The 24,750-nt window shown below is 37.8% G+C and overlaps 1 protein-coding gene across 10 annotated transcripts in view; it reads left to right on the top strand.

The window, feature by feature from the left end:
* The window catches only part of tenm3 (teneurin transmembrane protein 3), a 588,369-nt gene that overhangs the window by 204,434 nt on the left and 359,185 nt on the right, over positions 1–24,750 (top strand). For all 10 annotated transcript variants that reach the window (XM_081610716.1, XM_081610715.1, XM_081610730.1 and 7 more), the window contains one exon: positions 10,816–10,855. The gene's annotated coding sequence lies outside the window, so the exon portion shown is untranslated. The remainder of the gene's footprint in view (positions 1–10,815; positions 10,856–24,750) is intronic.

Genomic DNA, 24,750 nt, shown 5'->3' with positions numbered 1-24,750 from the left:
TAAGCACAATCACTGGGGACACTGCTGCTTCCCTGTCTCTGTCACTCTGTCACACCAAAACTCCCACATGACTCTGTCTCACTCTCTGGCTCACACAGACATGCTGACAGACTTTTACAGGTCAGGTCAGGGACACTTTCTGCTTGTCTACTGTATTCAGTCTTGCAGAGGTTGACTAGCTCCTGTCTCCGTTTTGTTTAATCATTCGTTCTTTTATGTCATAGTGTATTAATTTTCACCCACATATGCACATACAGTTAAAACACAAAAATAAATCTAAACTGCACAAAAAGACAGAAGCACCTATCTTAAGGTCTGACATTAGACTATTTAGAATTAGATCAGTTAGAATTATCAAAACTGTTTCCTTTTACATACACAAAGGTTTCTACACATGATATCACCATGTTTTTACAAGCATCTGATGGGGTAATTCACAAACTTTGAGTTCATTTAACCTGTGGAAAGATTTTAAGGGAGCCAAGGAGGTTCCAGAGATGAATGTGCTGTAAATAAAATACCTTGTCTAAGATGATAAGACATTATTGTCCATAGCTAAAGAAGTTTGTGCTGCATTAAAAAAGAAAGAAGCCATAAATCAAAAAAAAATCTAAACCAAAACATGAAAAACGTGTTTCAGTTTTCCTTTGTTTCTCTGTGTTAATTGTTGTTAGGAAGGCCATATTAGTTAATCCCTTTGTGTTTAGTTTCTTAGTTTGTCTTGTGTTTTGTTCCTTGCACATTTGAATTAATTTCTTTTAGATTATTGTCAGGCTTCTTTTCTTTTGGCTTGCAGATCCTTAAGCCTTAAGCTCTCTCTGTCTCCTCTCTTCGGTTCCCCTGCTTTCTCCCTGCCACATCTGTACCACATTTTCTTTGATTGTTGTTTTCCACCTCTCCCTCAATATTAAAATTCCTGGTTTTCCTATGAGAGGCCAGAAATGAAAGGGTGTCTAACAACACTGACTCAATTACACTAGTTCTGTCTGAAGTAATAGACCAGACCTTTGTGAGGACGGATGCCCAAACATACAATTTAAAGTCGATGCTACAAAATATTGACAAAAAAAATCTGTAAACATCTGAATTAAAATTAAGTAAAAAAATATACCTTCTCTCTCATATTTTTGTGGCATTTAGAAAATACAAACCATTTCGGTAATTACAAATCGAAAAATGCGTTTTTTGTTTGTTTTGTTTTTACAGTTTATGTAAATATTTAATTTCAATGACTAATTTCTTGATGACGTTCTTCCTTTTGTGAATTTTGCGTTCACAAAAATAAACCATAATCCAACATAATTTCAGACGCTACTGTCTTAAACCAGAAAAAAAGAAAGGCTAAAACAATCAACACTGTCTTGTGCTCATTCAGCAAAAATCAAATGTGCTAAAGTACCATAACGTGCTGCTTTATTTGCTTCCCTTTGAGCATATTGATGTATTCTTGGAGCTTATGGTGAGAAATTCTTCAGCCCCAGAGTTGCAAGTTGATAACAGATATTTACACAGACTCTAATGCTATTTTAACCTTTTTGCTCCTGTTCTCAACCGAGGGCTAATAACAGTCCAAGAGTCTTGCCTTCACTTACACTATGGTTTCAAATCATCTGAAAGGATTTGTCATTGATCCTAGCCCAGGGCCAAACAAAGTCTTCTCTGAGTATGATATATATACTGCTGAAAGTCTCCTTTCAGGGTTACACCCCTGAAAGCCAAACATTAAAGATTTCTCCAAGTAGCAGCAGCTTGGAAAAACATCTAAAATATTCCCTAAAAAAAAAAAAAAACACTCTTGGCTTTCTTTTACCCTATGGTTTAAGAAAAAGAAACAAATAGGCAGTTGCCATTATGGGATTTCAGTCAAGCACAGTGGCAGGCTGCCTTGTTGCTAGGAGAGTTTTGATTAATGCTGCAATCTGTAATTTGTGCCTGATTTTTGCTTGTGTGCACCCTCTCACAGCTGTGCTGAAAGGAAAAGAATGTATGCTACTTAGCACTTTGTTTTTGCCAAAAGTCAGCCTTGTTCGATCATCACAAATGCAGATGCTAACATAGGTCTCATTCATTAGCATAGATAAAGTATGTCTCCAAACTATACGTTTCTAGACAATATGAACAATATGGCAGAGCCACGAAAAGACCAGCAGCTCATAATGTAAAAGTAAATCTTTACAAATTATGCTTGTACAATGTTTCATTCACAAACCTTGATTTCTTTCAATCGTCTTACTTTTTAACAAAACAAACAGCTAGTTTTCAGAACGGTTTAGGTCTTTTGGGCCTATTTTTTTTTAGGATTTTAATGTTTCACAGCTGTAAAACAATTGATCTTGTTTTGTGGTGGTTTATTAATCTCTGTATCATTTCATTATCATATATAAACTCAGTGTTATACCTAAACTGTGACTTTATGCGACTAATAATACCTCAAAACTGAGTTGATTGTAAACACAGAAGGATAAAGAAGCTTTAAAATAGAAAACGGGACAAATTCACTGTCAGACAATCAGCATAGTCACTTGACACAGAGCTAATTTCAGTCATTGTCCATCTCAGGGCATCACAACAATGATTTTATTCTACAAACCAAGATTTGAACCTTTTGTCTACAATGTTTCTGTATTTGTGTTTTCTGCATTATCATACCTCTTGTGCTTGTTGATATTCAGATACCTCCTACCACGTTCTCGCTGGGTATAAAGCAGGTTCTCTCTGGGTGATTCAATATTTCCTCTGGAAAGCGAGAGAACTGTCAGTGATGCTGTACCATGGGGGGAAAAAATCCCAAATAAGTTCCCACTGAAGGCAAGGAGAGATGGAAACAGTCAGAGGTTAGCAGATTCTGGTAATATTTACTGTTCCACTAAAGACGTCAATCAGCAAACTGAACACTGACTTGGTGTTCGAGTCCAAAACGCAGCATGTGGCACGCGTTGTTTGTTTTATGTCGAGGCTTTATTGAAACATCTACTCTAAGGCTCATGAGAGACATTTGCATCGACATACCCTCTGCCAGCCCATCACAGAAATAAAAGTGTTGGCAAAGTGGCACTTTTAAAGACAGACCAATATGTGGTTTCTTGCGTATGAAGGCTGGACAAATGTAGAAGAGTGTTTCTGGGAAAGGAGGTGTTATCAGCATACTTAGTGAAATATTGATTGAAGTAAGAGCTCACTTGACAACCTCAGTGACATTACTGTCTGGTCTCCTGAATCATTTCATCTGCACTTTTTGAATTAATTCATCAGCATAGTCTTGCATACTGTTTGTCAACAAATGATTGATAGTCACTAATCTCTCATCACATATGGACAGGAATAGATCAAATAAAAATCCCAGCACATATCACTTTTTTCTCAGTCTCTCTGTAGCTGAAGTCTTAAAATTGGCAATTAAAGAGTTGGGCCATGTTAACCACCACTAAGCACTGTAGCCTTGTAAACTGCAGCCACAAACCAGCAGATATGCCCATAAACTGTCAAGTAAAAGGTCTAATAAAGCCAGAAAAACAGGACATGATCTGTTTTGTTTTAACTAAGGCTTGCTGAGGGTTAAAGGAAGTTTCTACTGGTCATTCCTGCACTTTTTAGCATCCATCATAAAGTATGCCGACTTGAAATTGGTTTAACCCTTGTGCGTGCGAGGACTGAGGCAAACGATGCAAGTTTTATGGGTGTGGGGTTGGTTGGACCCCATTTGTAAACACAAGGGTTAAATGTGAACATTAATTACATTTTGTCAAACTGAGGTACTGTGCTAACTGAGAATGGACAGGAAAGTTAAAACCTGTTTGTTTAGGCATTCAGAGAATCTAAGAATATTGGTAAATATAATTGGTGGCCTTGAAGCGAGGAATCTGTTTGAGGAGAAAGATTGGAGAAGTATGTGGCTCATAAAAATATGGCTGCTGGAACATTTTCTGGCCGTCATCATCTTCGTTTAAACCGCGAGCAGAACCAGTAATTTGTTTAGTAACACATGGGTGTAAAAGACGTCGAGTTTCATTCTGAAATCATACCAAGCTTTGCCGTGACTGATACACTTACTTCTGACATTTTGTCCATGTCAAATATCAAAATATTTTAAAGGTACTCTGTGTGCTAATGCTGCGACATTAATATGTTGTCATAGCTTTAGTCGATTTTGAATACACCATCATCAAGACATTTTATGGTAACTGTGGGTCTCCCAGACACCTCCTCTGTTTCCACACCGGCGGTACGACAAACTGTGTCCAGGGCGTCATTACCAACAGCTCATGATCACAGCTGAGCGTTCAGACAAAGATCCTTTCCAATAAACTTTCATTTCAGGCACTTTCACCATAACAGACTAGTGCAGAATGTGCACTGTTGCAGAGACTGCCTATTGATCTTCTGCTCCATTTTACCCCTTAGTTGTAAAACCTTGAGAAACTTTAGCTTCTCTGCAAAAGACAAATGTTGCCCTAAATTCTGACCAGTTGTGCACATCCACATTTTTGTAATGCACAAGGCATGAGAGATGGCCAGGAAGGACGTTCAGTAGGAAAACATGTTTCTTATTACAAATATGCACTGCTAATGAGAACCGCAGCAAATATAAAGATCTACAGTGGTGTTTGCTCAACATGACAGTTTGTTGAAGTCAGTCTTTTCTTGACAAGAAGACCTTTCAGTTTAGATAGTGTCGTACATAAAATGAGAAGCTATGGGGCTGTTGAGATCAAGCTGTTTGAAAATTGAGAAGCTGACAAACCTTTAACATCTGTAAAATTGAAGACACGCTGTCAGAGTACGGCTGCATGCCATGAAATCCTAACAGATGCATGAGGAGCAGACTGTGTCAGCGCAATAAACACAGATGATAAAATCATTTTAAATTCTAACTGCTCACCGTTTATTGTCAATATTTTTCGATGAGAGGGCTGATGATGAAACTCTGCTGCTCTGATGAAATCAGAAATCCAGCCGAGCGAAGTTTGTTTGACTCCGACGCTAAATCACTAAATCATTATAACCCCAGGTTGCACCAGTCACCGAGTACGAAGCTTTGGCCTTCTCGAATTAAAGACAAAAGAGAACAGAGAGAAAAGCTGTGAAGTTAAAGTTGCCATTTATTAATATCAGTATTTTAGTGCAAAACCTATTATCAATGGCTCATTTGCTGCAAATTAATAGCGTGCTCCTCTAACTGTTGCAATCTTTATATGCATTAAAAAATAAAACTCCAGCATGAGTATTGCTCTTATTGTTTTTGAATATGAGGCGACAGCTTCAAAACTGATATTATACAGAAGCAAAAATAGTCAAACATTAATACTTGTAAGACATATACATCATAGACATCAATAAGGCTCTGCTCCCAATGTGCTGTGCAGGTGGCAAACAACACAAATCAAAATAACTGGGTCTTTGAGAGAAAAAAAAACACTTGTTAGCGCAGCATGCTAACCAGCAGTTAATCATTTTCAAAAGCAATCTCACCTGATTAAAAGAAAAGGAAAAATCCTGACATTGTCTGGGTTTTTTAATTTGGCTGTAGCTTCAATTAAAAACAACTGGAACTGTTGGAGTGAAGCTGCTCCTCTGCAGGGCAGAACGTTGTGGATGAAAAAATATATAATAAAAGCATATAGTGTTATAGAGACTCTATTTAATGGAATCTATCCATAATGTAGTCAATATGTCACAACATTTAACCCCAGTTGCTTTAAAAATGAAAGGGTAATTGTGTGAAGTTGTCAAAGAATCTGACATGAGAAGAAAAGTGCTGGTAAGGCTGAGAGGAGAGTCTCAAGAAATTTATTTTATTAATATGAGAATATACTACTGTAAGCAACGCACTCTGATTTTACACCTCAAGACACATTTCTGATCTGAAGTAAAACTTCAGCATTTCCTCTTTCAAAGCTTAATCATCATCATTTTAAATCTGAATGGTTAAAATTCACCTTCATTCTGCTGCTGATGGTGTAGGACTGAGGGAGTGTGCATTTAACCAACCAACCGAATCAGAGCTAACCAATCAAAACTGCAACAGAGGAAAGTATCGGGAGAAATGGGAACTTGTTGAAAACCCTCAGCTAGGAGAAGATGCTCAAAATTAAGTGTCTTGGTACTCATGAGCCGTAAAACAGATGGAACAGTCAATGGTTAAAAAAATAAAAAATTAAGCTCACTTGATTCACTAAGAAAAGGAGGCAAACTGTTTGCTAGTTTAAGAGAAAGGCTGCTCTGTTGTCAGCTTTCTGGGAAGGATGGTGTTTGTTCCAGGACTGGTTATGATGTGTGTAGAAGTGGATTATCGTGTTGGATGATAAAAGGGATGGTTGGAGGTGTGGAGAAAGAAGCATGTAGATTACCTGGATGCAGTTCACATAATATGAGCCATTCACCTCTAGTGCTCTTGTGTTATTACTTTCAGCATGTCAACAGTCATCCTTTTTCATAGGAAGCTCATTGCCCCCCTATCAGATTACCTCCTAAGGTCAGCTGGGTAGGTGAGCAGCTCAGCTCTTTTTGGGTCATATTTGACGTAATAGAGTATAATGATCTGGTAGGAAGAAGGAGCTATAGGTTCCCCTAAAGTTTTGCTTGTTTCAGTACAAACTGAAGGAATGCTACTATGCAAGTTGTATGAGTAATGCAGTTCTTTGTGTTTAGCCTAGATTTTTAAACATCCACCAAGGAGGAATCAATGTTCACAGAGGAGCGACTCGCATATTCGTCGTTATCGTGTTTAACATGGTGGAACCCGTTGGAATGACAGTAAACATGAAAAAAAAAGAAAAGAAAAAGATGCTGAGGATGTAAAGGAAGATTAGCGAAAGACATGACACGGATACATTTACAGCATGGGAACAGTGTAAAACAACTTCAAGACAATTACGTTTACCGTATTTTCTGCACTATAAGGCACCTAAAAACCTTCAATTTCCTCAAAAGCCGACAGTGCGCCTTATAATCCGGAGCGCTTTATATATGGACCAATATTGAGCCACAACAGGTCTAGCAACTACGGTAAGCAGCCGCTGAATTAATTTTCACCTGTAGAAGAAGAAGCACGCGGTGCATGCTGGGATAGTTGTCAGAACGCTGGTTTGTTAATAAAGTTTGACTAACCCATCTACCTACCGACCTGATAATCAGGTCGTCTGCAGGTCACTTTAGCACCAGGTTCTCCACCAACATGCTGCACGCGAACGGAGAAGGGTGACCATCGTCCGGCCACGCCCCGGCCCAGTCGCGGAAGGCTCTCCTCGCCGACCCGAGTCGGACTGTTTTGTTGACATTCCCTGTAGTGCAGCTCCATCTAGTGGATGCATAACGTAACTCCAGCCTCTACTGTAGCGTCTATTCTATGCGTCTTATAGTGCGGAAAATACAGTACTTACCTCATCTTTTTATATTAAGATGCATCTTTGTTAAATTTATTTTAAATAATTAAACAAGTTCTGATATACAACAGGATTATAAATGACCTTTGTGAATCTTTAAACTGAGCTTAAGCTTATCGAATAGAAATGACATGAACTCCAAATCTTGCATATCTTTGCCGATGAAGCTTAAACGTTCCTTCACCTATAGCAAAGTTACTTGAAGTGGCATTGTTTTGAAATTGGCACTGAAACTTTGGCAGCTATCCCTCGGAAGACAACATTTTGATATCGTGACAACACAAGCTGAGTCATCCAGCTCAGTACCTGAGGCACCCACTGAACCTTAATCCCCGTCAGTCCCACTGGTCTGCCTCACATGTAAGGTTTGACTTGTTAAAATGCTGTTTTAGCATAAGCCAAACACGTCTGCTTGCCTATTCATTCCCAAATTGCAATGTAACGCTACCACTTTCCTCTGACGGCGAAGCATTTTGTGTTGCAAATAAGTTTTGAATGTTGTAAAACCTTTTGCCAAACCCGTAGAGACGTAGAACTTCATATTTGTTTCCTGAGGCTGCTGGAGCTCTTTTGATCTTGAAATATTAACAGCAGCAGCAACAAAAACAACAGACACTGCATGTTTAAAGTAAGAGGGCTTTCGCTCATTTCCTAGGAAACATCTTGGGCTGGCTATGTGTAAAAAACTTTTTCTAGTTTTAAGACAGTTAGTTGATTTATTCCAAGTGACAGGTGATTTAGTAAACTACGTCTGATATTAAAAAGTGTAAAAAAAGTGATATTAGTAATAAAAATAATAATATTTTTTTATTATATTGTTTTTCTTACACTCTCAGGTTGACACAATTAATTGAAAAGTTATTTCTTGAACTAAACATGCAGTATTTTCCCTTAAATAATTGAATTTAGTTGTAACCTCTTCAAGGCCCACAAGTGTTGAAAATCCAGCTTTCAGCTGTGTGGATCTCCTGCAGACATCAGTGGCGTCTTTCTCAGAGGAAAGAGGAGCAACAGAAACGTTTTCATCAGAAAATCACAGAGTGGAGGACAGCATATGCTAAAGTGCAGACTTTCTACTTCGAGGCCTTAAGATTAGCTGAAGAACAGTGCAGAGTATCGAGTCATGGATTGGGATGACCAATCAGCTGCATCCAGGCCTCACATCACCCAGGGTTTGAATGTATCACATGCAGTGGTACAGAGCACACACCCAGTGGGTGTGGAAATGTGTTTTACAGATTAATAAATCTTTTTTTTTTTCCTCTGGAAATCAGATGGACAGATCTGGGTTTGGCATCTGTGTGTGAGGAAGACAGTACTTTTCTGACCATATTTTGCTAAATGTAAAGTTTGGTGAAAGAAGGTTTATGTTTGTTTTTAGGAGTTGGGTTTGAAACCTTTGCTCCAACAAAATGAACTTATAAAGCTAAAGCTTGCTACAGACATTTTTCTTCCTTTTCCGATATGGCTGCACAGCTGAGCACAAAACAAGGTTCATAAGAAAACAAGTGAGCAGGTTTGCTGTGGACAAACTCAGCTACACAGATCCCTGATATCAGCCTGATACAGACCCTTCAGGATGCCCCTTATGCAACAAAATATAGTTCTCAATGTATTTATTGTGTATTTACATATTGTCAAATTTACACAGTAATATATTATAATTTATTGAATTATATATATATATATATATATATATATATATATATATATTTTTTTTTTTTTAATAGAATTTATTCATTTCATTTAAAACAAAACAGATGCTATATATACAAAAAAGAATATACAAAACACAAATAAAATGAAAGGTAGCAGAAGAAGAATAACATTCTTATTAATATCTGCCCCTTTTTTCCAAAATAAACAAATTCAAACAATGATAGTTTTCAATTAATACACAGTAATATATTATAATTTATTGAAATATATATATATATATATATATATATATATATATATATATATATATATATATATAACAGCAGGGGAAATTGATTGTCAATCAGTGTTGCTTCCTAAGTGGACAGTTTGATTTCACAGAAGTTTGATTTACTTGGAGTTATATTGTGTTGTTTAAGTGTTCCCTTTATTTTTTTGAGCAGTGTATATATATATATATCTCTTAAAGACACTGATGTCTATATATATATATATATATATAAGGTTTCATATATTAAGCTATTTTTTTCATATACAGTTTTATATTATTACATATTTTAAATGTATACAAAATTTTATATTATTTCTTGAAAAAGACACGGTACATATATGTGAAAATATATGTGAAATTATGTAGCACAATACACCTAAAATCTCAAAATAATATATCGTCACCTTTTTAAAATAGTCACTTTTTGCCAAATATCCCCACCTCTTTCTTTCCCAGATGAAACAAAGAGATGACTTCATATGACTGTACTGCAGGTGTAGCAGTAATTCTTGGCCTGCATCATCTCAGTGATTCACACATGTGCAGAATGAGACTCACATACCCTGTGGACTTGTGGACTTAAAAAATCCTTTTAGCATCGAGTCGTTTGTGTTTCTGCTAGGATCTAAAGCACAGCGTCGACTTGCACAGGGTTCTTTGTTGGAATATTAAGTGTCACACGTTGAGTAGCTTTGAGAGGCAACACCAATCAGAACTGCATTTTAAAAGGATTGAAATGAGGATGAGAGCTTCATTTCTAATATAACAATATTTCATATTTATATGGGTTGAGGTTAGTTCCTTTTCTGTTCCTTAGAGGGTAAACACTTCATAGATCACCATGTCATAACTAAGATCCAATGTTTTCTAATCACTTATTTAGGAAGCTCCTTTCTGCATTTTAACATATCCAAAGTAAAACAAACGGGAAACGACCTGAAACGGGGCCCTGGATGCTCGCTCACAGCGATGCAGAGCACATACCACACGGTTCTGATGCTCTACTCCCAAATACAAACCTTTTTCAAGCATTCTGAACAGTGAGGAGCTTAATTTGTTGTCCTGACCTTTAAATGCAGTAAACATACTGATGCCAGAAACAACATGAAGTCTTCAGATGTCGTGCAGAGTTCAAGGCTTAGCTTAAACTGTTGCGTTTGCCATATGGAGGACCAATTACATCACACATACCACTTAACTGCAAATCATAAACTTATGTTAAGTGGCTTGTATGGGGACAAAATTCATTACTTGAGGTTCACTGAGATTTTGTTCTTGACACCTCTAATTAAAAAAATACACAAACAAGGTTATTCTAAAAAAGTATCCGAATGGTAATAATAATAATAATAATAATAATAATAATAATAATAATAATAATAATAATAATAATAAAACGTAATAATTTCATTGTAAAATGTATTTCAAGAAGTTGGAAGCATAGTAGTCATGAAGTAAACGTATATAGAAAGTTTAAACAGAATATCTCTTGTTCTGTTTCAGATCTTCTTCCTCCCTGAACTCCAGCTCCACCAGCCTACCGGTAAGTGCTGCCAGTTTAAAAAAGAAACTTTGTCTTAATTACTGCTGTCCTATAAGGTGTTACGAATATTTAGAGGCAACACAAGACCCAAATTTAACAGGAAAACATTCTCTCTAATCTGTGTCTTTGCTAATTTGTATCTTTGTTTTAACAAAAAGTTTTCTTTAAATACAAACATAGATTGATTTTGTAAATATTTATTTATTGAGAAAAGCAGGGCTGAAATCTGAACAAGGCAACTGATTTATGAAAGTGTATAATAATAAAAGTGTCCTACATTTTTCATTAATTGTAAATGAAAAATAACAAACTTTGACGAATGGGTTAAAATAATATTGTCACTCTACTCGTTTTACGTTGAATGGTTCATATTGCAAGAACGTTTTGTATAATAAAATAACTTCCAGTCATCTAATTGAATCACTGAAAACTCCTTTTTTTCTTATGATTTTGTGAAAAATTCAATGCAAATCTTCCCAATTAGTTTTATTTAGATCATGGTTTCAATTTTATTGACAGATGTACAATAAAGCATCATTCTCCATGCATCCATTGAAGACTTCCTTAAATGGTCTAAGCTTCTTTCCCACACTGTAAAAGTAATAATGCTTTTTTATGAGTCTTGGTCCCAGTGACAGCACAGACTCCTTCAGCCGACTTCCCAGAGGTGACTAAAGTAAAATAACCCCATAAAGTAGAAAAGTTTCAATTGAAAAAAGAAGAGACTAGTGTTGCCTCAGATATGGTCTGCTGCTTGTCTTTATACCCTTGTCTTCACACACAGAAAACACTGCTGCTTTCAAGTCTGTGTGGATATTTCATGTGTCCTCTGTGCACTGTGGACTGAGAGGAGTTGGTCTTCAGGGGCAGCTCTGTACCCAAGGCTCATTTTAATGTATGTAAAAGCTATGGCTCACTGGAGAACCTGTACAATGGACTGATCATCCAGAGGGATGTGTCAGAGAACGGTGTGTGTGTGTGTGTGTGTGTACGCGTGTGCATGTGTGTGTGTGTGCGTTCGCACGTGGGGATGTGTGTCAGAAATAAGAGCGACTGTGGCCGAGGTTTGGACACGCATCGATGGTCTACTTGCACATTTCAGTTTCGGCCCTTGACACTTTTTGCATGCACACCGCCATGTGAACACGCACACACTCTCACACGCACACACACGCATGCACACGCATAGAAATTTGGATCTTGAGGTCTGACACATTTGCATATCGCTGTCTGCTACAGTCAGACCCTGTGGGCTTACTCCATCCTAAAAACCTCCGCAGCAGTCCCACCTGCTGGGTATTGTTGGTGAAAATGAACTTTTCCCAACTTCAGCAAACTTGACCGATTACCAGAGAAACCGGCTTCAAAGATGCAAAGTTAACACATGTGGGTCGTAACTGAACATCAGTGTTTGGGGGGGTTCATTATGCTGTTTAGTGCAAACAGCTTAATAAATATTAGGATTTATTTTTCAGTTGCACACTGTCAAAGTAAAATAAAACTAGATGATTGTAAACAGCTGCCTTTTCTAGCTGCAACTAATCTGTGATAGGAAATGGTCTTGTAAATTTTCAAATTAAAACCCAGTAAAAATATAAGAGTAAATGAATGTATTATTGGCACAAAGTAAAACATGAAGATGTGTGCATTGGAGGTAAATTGTTAATAATGAAAAAAATAATAATGAAATACTACTATTAGATAGAATACTGTGTAGATAAGACAATTTCAAACAATATCAGTCTAAAATTATAAAATCAGGAAATACTACATGTTTAAAGTAAAACAAAAAAAGGAGCTGAGAATAAGCTGAGAAGTGTGGAGTGAGCAGAAAATTAGTGTGATGGCAAAGAGGCGTTCCACTCTCCAAGACTTGGAGCTCATCAAAGAAAGTAAATCATGAAAACAGCATCAGAAAATGCAGACAATGTTTTATTAAATCAACCAGATTTGGCGTCGCAAAGACTGTCCCTCTTGAGCTGCTGGGGTCTGGATCACCAGGTGAGGTGGGAACGTTCCCTCTCTGCCCTGGTCCTGCTGCGTTCTGGCTGCCATGTTGTGCCGGTGCATCGTGGGGGCTCTGCGTGGGGGGTCTCCCCTACTTGGTGGTGGGTCAGTGGGGGTCAGGGCCACCAGGGAGCTGGGTTCCAGGCATCAACCGCACGGCAGGAGACGGTGGTGGGGAGGGGTCAAAGGCTCGGCATCCTGGGTCGCAGCCTGTGTCTCTTTGGCCCGGGGGCTTCTTCCTTTGCTTTGCTGACGTTCCACCTTGGTGGGGAGCGTATGTCTGCCCCGCGGCGGCGCCTTGTGTCTCTCTGCCTGAGGCTCCGGCCCTCCAGAGCAGCTTACCTGTCCTTTGCTGCTCTTGGGTGCTGTGTGCTGCAGCTCTTCCACTGTTCTGGGCTTTTTTAACAACTGTGCAGGTGACAAATTTGCTCACATGCACACACTCAACACAAACGCAATCATTTCTATGCATACCCAGTGAGCTATACAATTTTGTTTTCCCATATGCTCCTATGGTGTTGACTGGAATCGTGGTGATGTCACAGATTATGTTGCAAGCGCTGATGGGTAGGTAGAGTCACTGAATCATTCCCATCTGTCCTGGTCAGATTCCTGCTTCCTTCTGATTCTGTGGCCGTCCATGTTGTCTTCACAAAAAACTACTTACAGCGTTTGATTCAGATGTAAAAGCCACTGAAGGCCAACTTCTTTTGAATGCATGAATAAATACAGAAAACAAACATATAAACTGACGGACTCAGAAAAACTCCTGTCATTGAAACACCAACCGAAAACTCTGGTTCCCTTTTGAAAGACTAGATTTAGGTGTAAAACTGTGATATAATAATTTCTGGAAGAGAACTTTGAACTATGGGAGCTTAAAAGGGACAAAACAAAATAACTAAAAAAATAAATGCATCAATAAATCAGAAGAAGATATAATATTTAATGTCCCACAGAGGGAAACTTCAGGTGTAACAACAGAACCTCAAGCAAACACAAAAGACTCACTTTTGTGTGAACCGTTTGTTTAGGTTCACATAAAAGTTTTTTAAAAATATTTAAAACGACTTTTGGAACTTTTATGTCAGCCTACATATCTGGATGCTGCTTTAATTTCTCCTCTGTGGGACAATAAATAATAAATAATTATAAATGATGCAAATCATTAATTAAATGTACCATGAAATAAATACATGTTTAATTAAACGTTTAAATAGTTTATTTAATAAAAAAAACATATTAAATATGACAATATATTATTAAAATGCTAATTTATAATAGCAGGGTATTATCATCCAAACCATGTGGCAGGTAAAGTTGAAGAATTGATTGAATGATTGATTAACTGTAGCCAAAAACAGCTCATTTTATCTATTTTCTAAACAATCATAGATCATCTGAACCAATGTTCCCTCTAATTTTTCATGTGTCTGGTCATACACAAAACCTCCCTGAGCACACTGAAGACCACTGTGAGCAACATCAGATCTGCACGCTGTAACCACACACATCACACCCGTCCAAAATCATAGCAAGTTGCATGGCTTATTAAAAGAATCAAATCACAGCAGCAATTTTTGTTTAATTAGTTTACTTTTAATATAAGCGATTTGGCCCACTTAATGAAAGACAAAAATCTTGTTGGTGTTCATGAGATCCCCTGTCCCATCTTGAGTCTTCGCACAATTCCAACAGCTTTCAAATGGCTTTTCTGCTGAATGTGACGCTTGATGTAGTCCAACTTCCATTCAGTCCACACTTTTCCCGCTGAAAGCTCACTTGGTACTTTGGCTTCGCTGCATGTCTTGCAGAGTAGACCTTTCTCACTCGAAAAAGAAAAAAATCTCACCCAGTTTCACCGCTTGTTCTTCTATTTGCACATGCTCAGACAGCCATTCCATCCTAAAAGAACCGCATTTCTTTTTTACTTTGTGTTGGTGAGCGGATGTGTCGCTGCCCGTTCGTTTCGCCATGATAAGGGCTTGCGTTTCTTAACTCCGCCGCACTGTTAGCAAGCTAACCTGCATGGCGCGTATGGGCAGGACACATAGAGCTATCAACGCTATGATTGGCTGCATAGCATAATTAAACCGTATGGTGTCATTGGCTGAACATCTGCCACTCACTGCGTTACATTAAAAAATGGTACGGAATAAGACATTATTGGTCTAATTTAATATATTAGATTCGGTCTAATATTAGATATTAATTAATACGTTTATGGTGGATTTTATTTTATGCGCTGCATAGATTTTCTTGTGCGCTGAGACTGTGCGAGCAGAGCGCGATTGCGCAGGCGCGCAGCTTAGAGGGAACATTGATCTGAACACATTTTGAGGAATGGACATTTCAAAAGGTGATCCAGCTGTAAACTGAATCCTGTTTTCATCTTGAACCACTGAATTACTACAAAACATAAGAAGTACGTCAAAAAAAAAGTGGGGAAATGATTGAAGGACAGGTAATGGTTTATTTTCCTTAAACACTGTGGCAGAGGATGCAATTAAGCTGTTAAAGACTCTTTCTCATCCTTAGCTATTACTCAATCACCAGGGTAACAGATAAACAGCTGTAGGGGTGTAAAATTATGACCTGTCAGTGACATCAGGCTCCAGTCATGGCTGCAGATACTGGCAGGATAATGTAAAGCAGGAGGAAAAAATGGAGGGAAAAGAGCCACAAGTATAAAAATATTTATAAAAATACAGATCAAGTCATTTTTATGTCTGTTTCTGTTGTATCTGGTTACCGTATTTTTGAATTGGTTTCAACAAACCCAAAATATTTTGACATTAACATTGAAAACCTCTGCACCTGCCATGCGGTGTAATCACACGTTCAAACTGCAGTGGCGGTATATTACCCAGTTCCTCTCCACCTCCCTGGGAACTTTCTAAGAAGCTCCATGTTTTGCTGCACTTGGGTCACCCAGAGGTTAAAAACACTCATAAATATTTTACCTGCCCATCCAGCGGAAGAAAAAAAAAAGCACTGTACTTGTCTGGAGTACTGTGTTCACAAGAAGCAGTGAGGGAGAAAGAGGGAGGCGCGACACGTTGCGTGTTTGCATCTTTAGAATGTACACATGTGTTGGTAGAAACATTAAAGGGACGTTGAAGCCATTTAACGGTACTTTACTCAAAGGAAACAGAAATAAAAGAACAGAGTCACAATGTGTAAATAATCCGTGGTTGATCCTTTTGGTAGAATAAATTCAAGTGTGTTTGAAGAGCATGAATAAAAACTGTTAATCTAAATATTTATGTTTTTAGGTTTCAATTGTTTTTTTTTTAATGGGGACCAAAATTCACAGGTCAGTTCTGAGGTCCTGCTCGGGTCAAACATGAGGAGTGGAGGATATATTAGATTAATTTTAGGCATAACCTGGTCACGGCCAGAGCTGGTGTTGAGGCCCCATTAAGGACGGCTGAAAAATCTGCCACGCGTGTGTGTGTGCGTGTGTGTGTGTGTGTGTGTGTGTGTGTGTGTGTGTGTGTGTGTGTGTGTGCGTGCGTGTGCACGCATGTGTTAAACACTTGCCCTCACAAGTGCTGGGGCAGCTCCAGTGAGTCACAGTGCCATGTATACTTCTCTCATCCAACATTTACAAGCCTTCTGCTCTCCCCCTCACTCCTGCTCTGCTGCCAACACATTACCCACGCTCCACTGCCCCCCCTCCATCTCCTGTCTGTCTCTGCTCATCATCACGTCTCCGCTGTCTGCATGCTTTTCTTTTTTTTTTGTTATTGTTGGTTTTCTCTTTCCAGCTTTCATTCTATTTTCTCCAAATATAAAAATATTTAATTGACTTTCGTGTTAGTTTCTTCTCTCACTCCCTTCGTCTTTCTGACCTTCCTCTTTTTCTCCCGCTCTTTAACCTGTTATTCATTTCACCTCTGTTTTGCATCCGTCTATCATGCTATTTGCCTTTTCTCAAATTCTCTTTTTCCAGATGATTCTGGTTCCCTCCTCCTTGACGCGTCATCACTCAGAATTCATTTTAATTTGAACTGAACTGTCTTCTGCATGTTACTGAGCAACAGATCTTCTCGCAGAAGTAATGTTCATCACAGAGTTGTTACAATCGACAACTCTGAACATCCCAGGTGTTTCTGTTTATGTGCTTCTCAAATCCAATCCATTGTTTTTTGTCTTGCAAAGCTAACTGTGATTTAAATTAAAAAATTCTGTTCTTTTCTATGCTGTAGTTGTGCCACACAGGCCTGCTGTTGTTTGTGTTTGAGAAACAATATCACATGGAAAAAAGTAAAATGTTGCTTGACTGCTACTTAGGCTTGTTTAAAGGAGCAGTTACCAAATAGAAGAAGCAAACAAAAGCTGAATCACAACCACTGATGCCACAGTTGCCCACAGTCACATCCCTACTCTTATAACTGTACAGAGCTATATAAATTATTAAATAATGACAAAATCTAATTCAGTAACAAAGTCGCCTTGTGACATGTTGATGGCTGTTTCCTAATAATCATCAGCACAAAAATAAGGTTTACATTTTCCTTTCTCCTCTCTATGAAAGCCAGAATATTAAAGAGCCAAATTTAATTATTAGTATTTTACATACCTCAACACAATTCTAGCATTTCTTGTGAATGTGGTAATATTTTAAGTATTAAACTCCCAAAAAAAGCACCCTAAAAAAATTGATTTTGGCAGGTATTTTTATTAGATAAAATGGTTTATTAAGGTGTCAGAGTCAAATTTATTTGTATAACACATTTAACAACATTAAACAATCATAAAATAGAAAATATAATAATAATAAGCACCTCTTACAGTATCTGCTTGAGAAAAGAGATGAATTATAGTTAAATGATTGCATCGTCTGAGTGGTACAGGCAGGTAGAGGTCGTCTTCTCCACGCTATTGAGAAAACATTTAAAAGAAGTTGAGAAAAAAGTAATTTTTTTAGTGTCAACGTGTCAAATCGGTGTGAAAACTGTGGGAGTTGTGTCGTCTGTCCCTGACATTTTGATGTAAAGTTGTTTTTAAAAAGTATTGACTTTTATAGAAACCGTAGCCCTTTGTGTCTCATATGAAGCTACAGAGAAAATGCTATCGTTAACATTAATACCAGTTATGGTATTCTGAAAGTGACAACAAATGATTTGTGTTCATTTCTCGCTGTTGCCATGTCGCCATACTGAGTGCCGACAATATGAACCAACACAAAAGGGCTTTTGTATTTCAAAGTAAGAGTCTCAGCTACAGACATGAGGTGTGAAGCTTGAAGCACACGCTCTCATTTCTGGGGCTCCTGTTAATAACTTGCTCTTACTTCACAAGACAAATCACACGCTGACAGGAACAAGGCAGAATTTCACTTTGATGAGAAACCAAGTGCTTCTCCTAATAATTTGGAGTACATTAAATTTAATGTGACTGTCATGGTTAGACAATAATATCTATTAGCACACATTTGGAGGGCAAGAGCAAAGACAGTGATTTTGCACACCGCTCTAACGTAATCATTTCCGATCTACAGATAGACGCAGACAGATAGATGTGGTGCGCAATGAGTAAATTACGGCTAAATAAAGTAAAGCGTATAATCACTGTGTATTTCCCCAATGCTTTCACGGTACAGGGTTTTATTTATCTGGTTCACCATATATATATAAAATGCTGGTAACATATTTTTTCCCAATGTTCTTCACAATCTTATCCTTACTGCTAAGCAGAGTCAGCAAAACAGGAGTTCCTGAGTGACATGGTGTTCATAAGATGCATACTGACAAAAAAAAAAAAAAAACATATTTAATCCTCTCTGACCATGTCAGAATGAAAAATAGGAAAAAGTACAAAAAAATGCTTTTTAAACTGATTGTACATAGAAACAAAAAAAAAAACTGTAATGCTAGAAACAACGTGACGTTGTGAGTTGAAGGATTTATCCAACGTACAGCAGGAAACTGGGATCCACCAGCAAGTTGGATGATAATGATGGATGAAATTTAAATGTGTCAACTCAGCAAGTTGAAGCTACTGCTGAGTTTCACATTTTATTTTCTACGCTTTAAGATAAATATTCTCCACCTCAATGTCTTCTCAGCTTTATCAACTTTGTCACTTTTGTTACTTCTTGTTGTTTCTCACATTCGCAACTTCATTTAAAGAATTAAAGCTGCTGCAGGTAAATTTTTGTAAAAATTTATTATTTACACAGTTTTTAAATCTGTCATGTCCTGACAGTAGAGTATGAGACAATTTATTTGTGGAAAAAAAGCCCAGACTGGACTCAAACCAGTGACGGTGCTAACCACTGGGTCCAACCAGCAACAATCAGTATTCAAGTGTTTCTACAACTTGATCAGATCCCTCCTGTGGCAAATGTAGCTGAATTCGTTTGATTTGGAATGGGACACACTTACCTACATCAGGTTTCGTGGCTGGCAGTGCATCTCAGAGCAGAAACCAAGCGATACATTTAAAGGAACTCTTTGTGGACGTCCAGCGACGGATTACATTCAGTTTGTGGAAGGACACAAAAGATGTGGTTAGCAGAGAAGTGAAGGAACTGTGTTCTCCATCATCTAGCTTTAGAAAAAAGTTTGTAAAATCCTAACTTTCTCTGTTTTCTCAGCCAAACTAATTAGTCAGGGATGAAGGATTGTAGTTAGGCATCTAACTGAGAGCACTGGTGACACTGATGGTGAAACAAATGTAACTTTTTCACTTCAAATCTGGAGGAAAACTTAGCTTTGTACATTTGCAGCTACTCTGCGTTGGAGGGCATCGTGACAGCAGCCAGACATACGGAGATTCTTCTCGAAAACCTGCTCCAGATGCTCCTGGAGTTCAGACTAGTGGAAATGTTCTGCCTTCCGACACGACAATGACCTGAAGCACTCAGCCCAGATAACAAAGAAGAGGTTTAAAGAGCAGCCTGTGAATGATTTTGAGAGGCCCAGCCAGCGCCTGGACTTAAATCCAATTACATGCTTTTTGGAAAGTCCTAAAAATGGCTGTCGACCTAAGCTGCCCGTCCAACCTGACTGAGCTTTAGATGACCTGCAGAGAACAATGAGAGGAAATGACCAGAGGAAGGTGGGCCAAGTTTGTAGTGACATATTCAGGAAGACCCGTGGTTTCTATCGCTGCCAGTGAGGTTTTAACAAAGTGGTTTTGTTCCTTTTGTTGCTCATAACTTAGCATGTGTGATTTCTTTTTAATAAATTCTCAAAACATTTCTCATTTAGTCAGTATGAAGTTTTGTTAATAAATAGTTTAATCCACTTTGAAATAAATATATTCGCTTTTGGGATCGATGAGGTAATTTTGAATTGAATTGAGTTGAACAACAAATCGAGAAACTCAAATGAAGTAAATACATTTTAATGTTAGAGCATTAAAGACATACTGTAGCTTTTAAAAACTAAATTTACAAAACCTAATTAAGCTTTATTTCAATGGCAATTTAACATAACCGAAATAATAATGCAATCGAAAAGGTTCAGAATATTAAAAAGGCACGTCTAAAGTTTTTATAATTTTTGTTTTGGATGTCTTAAATAAATCTGTTTGACCTGACGAGCTCTAAGCAGGCTACGTAAAGGTCTGTGCAACAAGCTGCTGCTTTTGCACAAAGAATGGGAATTATGATTCATAAAGTTGGGCTCAAAAGTCCTCCGTAAACATCTATCAGCTCTGCTTCTCCTCGACCTCATTTAGTTGTCGAACATCACTTATTTCGGAAGTCCTTCGTAGCCGACAGGATTTTTGCTACTGTTGTTTAATCTCTGCATTCTGTTGTGCCCTTTTCTGTCTTTTGCACAAACCTTGTTTTTGACACAAATAGAGGAAGGGAGCAAGAGGGAGGCGATGACAAGTGGGGCGGGGGCTAAAGGTGGCAATTTGGCAATATCACCAGTGCACTGAAGTGCTATCAAAAGTCTTCTCCTCTACTCTCGGCAGCACTTTGGGTATGTGTGTATGTGGGGACGACACTTAGAGAGAAACTCCATTAGTGAGTGGCACAGTCAGGTCACCAAGCAAGCTGTCTGTCAACACAGTGCAGTAGAATAGAATAGAATAGAATAGAATAGAATAGAATAGAATAGAATAGAATAGAATAGAATAGATTTTTGTCTTCTTTAAAAAAGATATTTTTTTGTTTATGTACATGGATGTTATAAATAAACGTCTAATAAACGTTAATGGAGAACTTATCTACATTAACACTTGTTCAAATCATCCTCTGCATTCCTACTAAACATCGTAACTCTAACTCCGAGTCCCCAAGAGACTTTTTTTTTTCCAGGAATGAAAGACATCCGACTATTTTGGAAGGAAGATTTAATATTTTAGAAAAAAACTTGCAACAACCATAAACATATAACAGTAACTTTCAGGTAAACAAACTACGCCAACAAAGACTTTCCTTGGAGCTCAATGTAGCTCACTAACTTTCAAGTTCAGAGAGCTTTAGTCATCAAGGACAACAACAGAAAGGTTCACCTCTGTTTTGTTGTTGACTTTTCTCCTGGAAAGCGTGGTCTTATAACAGGACAGCAGAAAGGCAACTTAAGTGAAAAGCTACTCAAAGCCAATGAACCAAAAACAGGGATTACTCCAGGTGTGAAAAAGCTGATGCATCCGGGCTGCAGTGGGTTTATGGGCTGCAGAAAAGGCTCAGGGAATCTGTAGGAGTGAGTGTGAGAGGGCAGATGATTGGAAATGTTCTGTGTTGTATTTTCATATATTAATGTGACAAATACATGAACAAGGGAAGAAAAGAAACTGAGGATTTAGAATAAAAAAAAAGTGTGCAGAAAAATAATTTAAACTGTATTTAATGAGTTTATAAGATCATGGGAAGTAAATGTTTTGTTTAAATGCTGCCTCATTACATTGTGACTACCATCGACACCACTCAGATCCTAAAGAATTATTATGGCTAAAGACATTTTTTAAACTGTTTTGATCTCATTTGTAGTGTGAATAAATCATATTAAGGTCAAAGAATCGCTCTTATAATCTATCCAAAATCAATTTGAAGGAGAAAATCTTGACTTTTCTCTTGAGTGATCTTTAGAAAAACATTTCCTTGGACTTGTGCTTTATTTAGAATCAGCACAAAAATAAATACTCCAATTAAAGATTGTAAGAAGAAGAATCAATGAGAGCTACTGATTAATGCAACCCAGAATTTAATTTATTATTCATCACTGATTAACTGATTAAAAAACAAATGAACAATATAAAATCTAAACCTAGCAATAATTAATTTACACATCATCTGAAAATATGGAACATTTTAGAAATAAAAGCTGAATGTTAAAACAAGGAGTCAAATTCAGAAATAATCAGGAGCTTATTCAGTTCTCAGAAGCCTGGAGGAAATGTTTTATTGCCTCATTATGAACATAGTACCTGGTTTTAGTTTGCATCAGAGGATGTTTTAGCCTACAGAACGACGTGCAGTCATCACTTTCCAGCACGGCTCCAGTGGAACAAATGGAGCGCTTTACTGTCACTCTGACTGAAGCGCGGCTCCATTAATGGAGCCGTCTTTGACTTCGACATGGGTGCCGAACGCCGTCTCTCAGTTTGGCTGACAGGGGATCTCGACACACAGCTGTTGGAACAGCCTGGCGGTCACTTCACTCCTGTCACTGGTCCTGGTCTGCTGGTGACACTGGTATCGATTATTTCTATGAACAACAACAAAAAAAAATCTAAAAGACTTGCCAAGTTAAGCTGAAGGCATCTACCAATTGGAAAGGTAAAAAAAAAAATGTTTTTCAGGATTTTTACACAAATTATGACAGTGAATGATGCTGGCAGAAGGATTTTCTAAAAATAACAACGCAGGTCTGCTTGATTAGGTTTCTCCCAGGTTACATCTGGTGCTTTGGATGAGAAAGTAATTTTGAAAAGCTGTTAGCAAGTTGCAGACTATAACTGTCTCTTCTCATCACATGGGCAAAAAGAAAGAACCAGTTGCACATGTGCTTGTAGTTTAAAGTTGTAATCCCAGAGTGATTAGATTTCATGTTGCTTAATTAGATTTAGAAATAGTATCTTGATGTATCAGAAAAATCTTCTAAATGCACAGATCATTGAAGGCAACAAAACCACTTTTATGTTTTAGGACTGATGTTGAATTTATATTCATCCAAATTAAAAAAAAAAAGTCACATTCATTGAGTGAAACACAAATGTCACATTTAAAAATGTATGCTATCAACATTAATATTTAAAGTTTCAGCCAATCAGGAAATAATAAAAAACCAGCTCAATTTTTCAATTAGCAAAACAAAAAGGACTAACTTCCTTTAATTTGGGAAGCAATCAAACAAAATTTTTAAGACACAATTTCTTTTTCAACCTCTTAATTTGCTTTGGTAGAAAAACCTGGAGATAACAAAATGGTTTATCAGCTTTAAAATTCACCTGCAAAAAGTCGGCTACATATTATTCATGTATGCTGTAAAGTGATCACCTGCCCTGATCCCAGCCAAATCATATTTCTGAAAGGATTTTTTTTCACTGCCTCCTTATCTAATGTTTTTGTGCATAAACACCTACAATGTGAGATTGAAAATACTGTAAGCAGTATGTTCCCTGTGCCTGTCAAGAATAAACATCTGCTCTTGCTTGAGACGTTGCAGCTCGTAATGTGTACTTTATCACACACTGCACCAGGGTGGGTGTACCTGGATGGGTAAAGTGTGTATGTGTGTGTGTAAGGAGGAAAGGGTGTGTGTGCATGTGTGTGTTAATGCTCCGTATCAGAGGTGTTTGTCAGGTACCCGTGCCTCTGCATAAATTAAGCCTGTTCAACAAGCCTGCTGTACCAACTCTGAGTCTCCTCACAGATAAAATTCTCATTCTGTCCTTAAACATTTCCCTCTTCCTGTTCACTTGTCCTGTATTGTTTTCTCAGGCTCTCCCTAATTCATATCTCCTTTCTTTCTCTTTGCCTTCAGTTCTATTTTGCTAAAACCCATCATCTTCTATGCTGTGTTTGCTGAGCAAAGGCTGGATGGTAGTACACTCCCACTGCTGTCCTGATTTTTCTCCCATTGTAGTCTTTCATCCAACTTTTCCCTTTCCACTCATTATATTTCCTCATTACTTCCAGACTTGCGTGTTTTGTTTTGTTTTTTAGGAAACTTTTCTGATATTCACAGTTAACAGCGTTCCAGTTTTAACAGTATGAAAATCAGAAGATGCATGTAAACTCTTTTTTTTCCTCTTCATTCCCTGGTGTAACATCACTAACCTTTACTAAACTGATGCAATAAGTTACAAAATTAAAGCATCATTATATTTCCCTTACTCTACTTTAGGGTCTCTTTACATAAACCTAGGAAAAACAGCCAGAATATGAATAATATTTCCAGTGTCTTTGCGCAGGTTATTAATGCAACATATTAATTCAAGGCCTGATTCCAGGGGGAGCATTGGAGGCATCATGGAGGCAACGAGCTGGACTCAGCATGGTGGTTTGGTTGTCAAGAATTAAAACAGGAGCACAGGCTTAAAATGTGGCAGCAGTGTCATGACGGTGCGATGTGATGTTTTTGCCTGTAGCTGCGTCTAGATGCTATCTGGAGGAGTCGGGCCAGTGTGGGGCTCAGGGTACGGCGTGATCGCAGGATAAACACAAATATAGACAGAGACTTGGAGACGACATTAGATTAGAGCTCAATTTGAAAGAGACAAATCACTTTCCACTTCATGTTAATGTCATGGTTTTTGAAGTGTAAATGGATCACTTTAAAACATGTTTAAAAACATTTCTCATAAAAACATTATCATGGTATGTGAAGTACCTTATAATGCTCAATCACATACCAGTGGGTCTATCAAGCGCAGAGTGGGAGGGGTTTTCTCATACATTGGCTCTTTGTTTTGTAAAA

This window comes from Poecilia reticulata, chromosome 1 (assembly GCF_904066995.2).
Source record: "Poecilia reticulata chromosome 1, P_reticulata-male-v2, whole genome shotgun sequence".
NCBI classification, from domain to species: domain Eukaryota; kingdom Metazoa; phylum Chordata; class Actinopteri; order Cyprinodontiformes; family Poeciliidae; genus Poecilia; species Poecilia reticulata.
Note: the sequence above shows the minus strand (reverse complement) of the source record. Positions and strands in the feature narration are given on the sequence as shown.